Source organism: Eleutherodactylus coqui, chromosome 7 (assembly GCF_035609145.1).
Source record: "Eleutherodactylus coqui strain aEleCoq1 chromosome 7, aEleCoq1.hap1, whole genome shotgun sequence".
In the NCBI taxonomy this organism is placed as follows: domain Eukaryota; kingdom Metazoa; phylum Chordata; class Amphibia; order Anura; family Eleutherodactylidae; genus Eleutherodactylus; species Eleutherodactylus coqui.
In genome coordinates, this window is record NC_089843.1 from 31,930,764 (window position 1) to 31,938,718 (window position 7,955).

Consider the following 7,955-nt stretch of genomic DNA (forward strand, 5'->3'; position numbering starts at 1 on the left):
GGCCTACCCGCTTCAGGAAATTGAGCTGGATGTGTGTAAGAAGAGTATATCTGGGCTGGATCAACCAATGTGGAACCTTTGATAACATTGTAGATAGTGAGGTCATTATGGTTGTCTCAAAGCCATCCTACTCTGAGGGGCCTGTTTGCTAGAATGGCTGGGATTGTGAAAGTGGGGGTTGTCGGGGGATTGATTTTTTGTCAGCATGACCGATTTGCAGTGATCTTAGCACCTTAATTGTGCCTTTTGTAATGAGGCCCAATGATGCAAGCTTGCCCAGTGGGGGGAAGGGCGTCCACCCAGAGGTAAATTTGGTTTTCCCTTTTCAGCAAAGTCCCCTCTATTTTGAGGGTGGGTGAAGTTAGTTCTGCATCTACTAGGGAAATTCATCTGGCTATGTGAATCGCTTTGTAGTATAACTGTAGGTTTCATAGGTCAGTTCCAACCTGGGGTCTTTTCTGGACTAAGTAAGAGAAGGCTAGGCATGGCTTGGGTCTGTCCCAGGCAAACCCTCTAAACAATCTATGAATGTAGGATATTAAGTTATTCCTACCCAGCCTAAAAATACGAGGAATGTCAAATTCTTTAAGTTGGGATTTTAATTTTTTAAACAGTGGGATGTAATTAGCATCGTACAGGTGAGATGGGTTAGAGGTCAGGGAAATTCCTAAATATCTGTTGGCTCTCGAGGGCCATTTGAAGACGTAGTCTTTTTTGGAGACTGGAGGTGAAGTGGTCTGGTGCAGAGATATAGAGTACTTTGGATTTTTCAAAATTGATCTTGAAATTAAAAAGCCTACCAAAGAGGGTGAATATTTCCATGAGCACCAGGAAGGCTCTTTTCGGGTCAGTGGTAAGGACGAGAAGGTTGTCTGCAAAGGCTGCCGTTGTATGTGTGGTGTTGCCAATACATTTATATCTGGGCTCTGCCTAATTTCCTGAAGTAGTGTCTCCATCACTAGGATAAAAAGCGTGGGGGAGAGCCGGCAGCCCTGCCTGGTGCCATATCTTATTGCAAAAGGCAAGACAATGTCCATTAACTTGCACCCTAGCCGAGGGGTCAGAATAAAGAGATAGAATGGCTCTAACGAAGTGGGATGGGAAGACAAATTTTGACAGGGTGTGTTCCATATGGTCCTAGCTTACCCTGTCAAGGCCTTCTGAGTCCGTGGAGATCAGTACCAGTGGCAGTTTATTTGTTTTGGTGAAATGCATAGTGTGGATTACACGTGTCGTATTGGTATTCCCTTCCCTACCTGGCACAAACCCCCCTTGGTTGGGTTCACCAACTTGGGGAGAAAGGGATTAATCCATCATGTAAGCAGCTTGGCCTAGAGTTTAATGTCCGTATTTAGTAACGAGATGGGATGATAATTACTGCAAAAAGCGTGGTTCTTCCCCTCTTTGGGAATAAGTGTAATATAGGCTTCTAATGACTGCTTAGTAAGAGCTGAACTGGCAACAGAGTTTAGGGAGGTATGGGATGTGGACCTGGGCTCTTGCGGTTGGGGATAGAGGCTAGGACCTCCGTCACCTCTTCCACAGTCACCGGATTTAAACGTGAAGAGTCATCCTCCTTAGAAAAAACTGGGAGTCCAAGAGTCTCAAGGAAAGCAAGGGGGGTTTGACATGTGTAGGCACATGAGCTCCCATTTGTGTCACCCTGTAAGTTTTATAAAGCCTTGAAGTACTTCTAAAACTCCTCAGCCACGTCCTCAGTGGATGTCACTGTTGTGCTATCAGGGGTCTTGATCTGTGAAATGAAAGTTTTTTTTCTTCTTGATAAGCCTTGACGATGTTTTAGATCCCCTGTCCCAGCGCACATAGATTTTATATTTAGATGTGAACAGGGTCTTTGCGGATTTGATATTTAGGGCATTTTTAAGTTTGTCTCTCAGACTTTTTAGTTCCCTAAGCGTGTGACTACTAGGGTTATTCTGGAGTAGGCTTCTGTGTTGGAGATTTGGGTGAGTAGGGAGTGGATTTCTTTGTCTCTGTTATTTAGTCCTAGTACCCAGAGATATCGGCTTCCCTCTAATGAAGGCTTGTGGGCTTTCCACAGAACTGGAACTGGCATCTCCTGCGTATCGTTATTCTTAAAAAAATCCACTAGTTTCTCTGAGAGGAGAAAGCAATTATCTTTTCCACTAACTAAAGTGCAATTCAGGCAGCAGTTCCATTCCCTCCTTGGCAGGCTATCCATTGGCAGCATTATGAAGATCTGGCCGTGGTCAAAGATAGTGATTGGCCCATTGTCTGCGGAGGTGACCGAGTGAAGGTATTTACCTGATACCAGTAGGTAATCGATTCTATGGAAAGTGGTGTGAATAGGTGAGTAGAAGGCGTATTCCCAAAGCTCTGGGCTCAGGGCGCTCCATGCATCATGTAAATTTAGGTCCGAGAGTAAGCGCCTAAGTCTGCCGAGCAGCTTTTGGAATATCGAAGAGGAGTCCGAGGTGGTATCTTTTGAGTGATCGAGTGCCAAATTAATGTCTCCCCCGACCACCTGCAGGCTTTCTGCAAAGTCTCGAAATTTTATTAGAACTGTATTAGCCACTTGTATAGATAGTTGTATAGGTGATTTCTTATATCCTTAATTTTGTCAGGATAAAACTAATATGAATTACAATTGACCTGAGCCTGTAAAACTCCTTTAGGTTTGCAGTGATATATATAGATTGTTACCCTATAAACAAAAGGAACATTGAAATTATCTGACAATGACCCATTGAGTACTGAAAGGGCCTTGTGATCTTTGACATTGTAATTATCTGACAATGAGTCATTAATTACTGAAAGGGCATTGTGATCTTTGACTCCTAGATGCTTGCTAGATTGGCCACCCTGTGTGTATGGGAATCATAGTTAGCAACACCTGTGCAAACACATCTTTCTGTGTATATAAGCTGGGATAGAACCAAGATGGTCAGAGCAAACTGGACCTGCGCTAGGGATGCCTATATGCAGTGTGGTATTTCCCCAGAAGAAACTCTGATCCATTTCGTTGGTGCTCTCCCAGCTGATTGTAAACTCTGTCCAGTGGTGGGTATTCATCCAGCTGACCAGATGTATTTTATGTGTTGTAAGTATATTCATGTGTAATATTAATGTATTCATGTATATTCCTTAGTGATATTAGTATTTGACCTTTGCCTAAGAAATAGTGTAAAAGAATGCAATATCATCTATTTTATGTCAATTAGTTTAACCATCATCCATTTTATATAATTTTGCTCATTTATTATCTTATTAAATAAATTGTGTTGTATCAACCCACTTGTCCTTCTTTAAAGCCGTATCCAAACTTGTTGCCTTTCAAGTTGTCAATACACCACTGTATTTGGTTTTTGTTTGGGGCGTAGAGGTTTGCGAAAGAGACCTTACTTTGCGTGATTGATCCTTTTAAGAAGATGTATCTGTCATTTGGGTCTGAGTCCAATTGTGTAGGAACAAATGGTATGTTCTTGCTAACTGTGATTGAGACACCTATAGAGGCAGAGGAGTGTGCACTGTGGAACCACTGGTTATAATAGGAGGATGGTAGTCTGAGGACCTGGTTGTGGCGGAAGTGTGTTTCTTGTAGGAAGAGCAAAGGTTTGTGACCTCTTCTGCAGGGTATTCCAGCCTCTAATATTGAGGGAGGTAATTTTGATGTCACCGGTCCCGAGGGGGTTGTCACCGGATTGCTGATCTGCCCGCAACCTCCTCAACCCCGTTTCCTCAGTTAGGTACATACTGTACCTAACAGGAGGAAAACAATAAGTTTTAAAACATTGTGTATTTAGAACACTGTGATAGGTTTTCGCTAAGATTTTGCTTTATTTTATCTGCAGTGCACTCTGCTAATGCCACGCAACATGCTGACGTTACAACACCCCCAGTCCTGCTACCTTGCCGTCTCTGGAAAAGGGAAGTGGGAATAATCACCTTGTAGTTTTTTCCTTCCAGACTGATAGATATGATTATGCACTTACTAATGAGACGGAGGTTCAGTCATTTTGATCAGTCATTAGATAGCCCTAATTTTGCACTCTTTGTGGATGAATCGAGGTAGCGTCAAGAAGGCAGATTGTACACAAGTTATGCAGTGTTTACCTGAAATAGTAAAAGCCGCACCTCTCCTAACCTAATGCCTCGAGATCCCAGGTGGTAGCTTAGACCTCCACATGTACAGAGATGCCTTAGGGGTACCTATGAGGGTACCAGATGAATATAAAGCCGGAGATCAAGTTAAAGCAGGATGGGTCTGGTTCTGTGGTAATTTTTCCTACACGAATATCCCCACCAATATTCCCGGAGGGCCGTGTGCACTGTCCCGGCTAAGTATCCTTATGTACCAAAGACCCAATTGCCATGAACCCACACCTAGGTATCGGAGGGGCATTTACAGCCTGAGCGACAGTTGTGAAGGACCGCCCACTCTACTGAGTTTTCAGAACATTCTACACTAGAGTTTATTCTGATAAAGAAGTTATCTATATATATAAAGACGAAAGCCCTCACTGACTCACTGACTCACTCGATTATTCAAATCTATGTGCAAAAGAATTAGCGTTCACATTTTACGTACAGAATGTAATTTTCTCCATTTCCGGTGTCATAGAAACTTGAAATTTGGCACGAGCATTGATTATGTCATAAATAGAAAAAGCTAGTGGGTCCCAACTCGATTATTCAATTGTATGCGCAAAAGAATTAGCACCCAAATTTTACGTACGGAATGTAATTTTCTCACTTCCCAATGTCATAGAAACCTAAAATTTGGCACGAGCATTGATTATGTCATAAATAGGAAAAGCTAATGGGTCCTAACTCAATTATTCAATTCTATGCGCAAAAGAATTAGTGTCCAAATTTTACGTTCGGAATGTAATTTTCTCATTTTCCGGTGTCATAGAAACTTGAAATTTGGCACGAGCATTGATTATGTCATAAATAAGAAAAGCTAATGGGTCCCAACTCGATTATTCAATTCCATGCGCAAGAGAATTAGCGTTCAAATTTTACGTACGGAATGTAATTTTCTAACTTTCCGGTGTCATAGAAACATAAAATTTGCCATAAGCATAGATTATGTCATAAATAGGAAAAGTTAATGGGTCCTAACTCGATTATTCAAATCTAGCGCACAAGAATTAGCGTCGAAATTTAACGTACACTATCTAAATCTCTCACTTCCCAATGTCATAGAAACTTAAAATTTGGCACGGGCATTGAATATGTCATAAATAGGAAAAGCTAAAGGATCCCAACTCAATTATTAAATTCTATGCGCAAAAGAATTAGCGTCCAAATTTTATGTACGGAATGTAATTTTCTCACTTTCCGGTGTCATAGAAACGTGAAATTTGGCACGGGCATTGAATATGTCATAAATAGGAAAAGCTAGTGGGTCCCAACTCCATTATATAATTCTATGCGCAAAAGAATTAGCGTCAAAATTTTACGTACGGCATGTAATGTTCTCACTTTCCGGTGTCATAGAAACGTGAAATTTGGCACGAGCATTGATTATGTCATAAATAGGAAAAGCTAATGGGTCCCAACTTGATTATTCAATTCTATGCGCAAAAGAATTAGCGTCAAAATTTTATGTACATAATCTAAATCTCTCACTTCCCAAAGTCATAGAAACATGAAATTTGCCATAAGCATTGAATATGTCATAAATAGGAAAAGTTAATAGGTCCTAACTCGATTATTCAATTCTAGCGCAAAAGAATTAGCGTCGAAATTTAACATACACTATCTAAATCTCTCACTTCCCAATGTCATAGAAACTTAAAATTTGGCACGGGCATTGAATATGTCATAAATAGGAAAAGCTAATGGGTCCCAACTCAATTATTCAATTCTATGCGCAAAAGAACTAGCGTCAAAATTTCATGTACGGAATGTATTTTTCTCACTTTCCGGTGTCATAGAAACTTGAAATTTGGCACGAGCATTGATTATGTCATAAATAGGAAAAGCTAATGGGTCCCAACTCGATTATTCAATTCTATGCGCAAAAGAATTAGCGTCCAAATTTTACATACGGAATCTAATTCTCTCACTTCCCGGTGTCATAGAAACTCGAAATTTGGCATGAGCATTGATTATGTCATAAATGGGAAAAGCTAATGGGTCCCAACTAGAGATGAGCGAGCACCAAAATGCTTGGGTGCTCGTTACTCGAGCCGAACTTTTCGCGATACTCGAGGGTTCGTTTCGAGTAACGAACCCCGTTGAAGTCAATGGGCGACCCGAGCATTTTTGTATCTCGCCGATGCTCGCTAAGGTTTTCATTTGTGAAAATCTGGGAAATTCAAGAAAGTGATGGGAACGACACAGAAATGGATAGGGCAGGCGAGGGGCTACATGTTGGGCTGCATCTCAAGTTCCCAGGTCCCACTATTAAGCCACAATAGCGGCAAGAGTGGGCCCCCCCTCCCAACAATTTTTACTTCCGAAAAACCCTCATTAGCAAGGCATACCTTAGCTAAGCACCACACTACCTCCAACAAAGCACAATCACTGCCTGCATGACACTCCGCTGCCACTTCTCCTGGGTTACATGCTGCCCAACCCCCCCGCATGACGCAGTGTCCACAGCGCACACCAAAGTGCCCCTGCGCAGCCTACAGCTGCCCTCATGCCACACGCTGGCCTCATAGCCACACCACCCCCATGTCTATTTATAAGTGCGTCTGCCATGAGGGAAAACCGGAGGCACACACTGCAGAGGGTTGGCAGGGCCAGGCAGCGACCCTTTTTAAAAGGGGTGGGGCGATAGCCCACAATGCTGTATAGAAGCAATGAGAAATCCAATCCTGTGCCACCTCCATCAGGAGCTGCACACGTGGGCATAACAATGGGGAACCCATGTGCCACACACTATTCATTCTGTCAAGGTGTCGCATAGCTCAATCCACACTGCAAGGGGAAAGCCGTCTGCGCTCTGCCCCTACCCAAGTCAGTCAGTGTCTTTGTGCCAGACAGGTCAAACACAGCGATGTGAGCTGAGTTTGCACCAACAGCATAGGTGGGTCCTAGGAAACCCAAGACATGAACCAAAAATTGATCTGACCGGCCAAACATGGCAAACTTGCACCGCGGCCACGACATAGGCCTCAGCCCCCAGCTTCAGCAATCCCAGGCAGGAAGCGGACTTTCACTGCGCCCAGGACATAGGCCTCTGCACAAACCCTCAGCAATCGCGGGCCTACAGCGGACTCCAATTCTAGCGTAGCTGTGCACGTCTCATTAGCGCTGTATTGCTCCTGTAGTTTGTCGCAATGCAGTGCCCCGGATAGTAGAGCTAACGTCAGATTAAATGCAGGTGGGCTCCGGCCCACACTGCATGCCCCAGTCAGACCGGGGTTTTTTATAAGTAGACACATGCAGTTACAACTCCGTGTGGACCGACAGCATAGGTGGGTCCCAGGAACCCATCGGCGGTACATAAATGTATCCCATTGCAGTGCCCTGCTCAGCAGAGCTAACGTCACATAGAATACAGGTGTGCTTCGGCCCACAGTGCATGCCCCATTCAGAGTGGTAATATGTACCTTAACGGTAACCACGTTGGTGGGAATGTGCTGGCGCCTGCGTACCTAGTAGCACGGTTTTATTTAGTTGGTTTTCGCAATGTGGCCAGGATTAAGTGGGCCGTGGCGGGGGGATGGTGGGCGGGCTCTCTTGTTGTGTCGGTAAAGGTGAAATTCTTGGACTGCCACCAGACGGACCAATGCAAAGGTATTTGCCAAGAATGTTTTTATTGTTGGAGGAGGAGGGGGATGTTTTTGAGGCACTACGTGTCCTCTCCACGTGTCCGTGGTTATATGCACCTTAACAGTAACCGCGTTGGTGGGAAATGGCTTCACCAGCATCATGTCTTTGGGAAGCCTCTGTTTCCACACCCCAGGGACATAGCATTAGCAGCGGTATAGGCAGAGCCCAGAATTAGTAACATT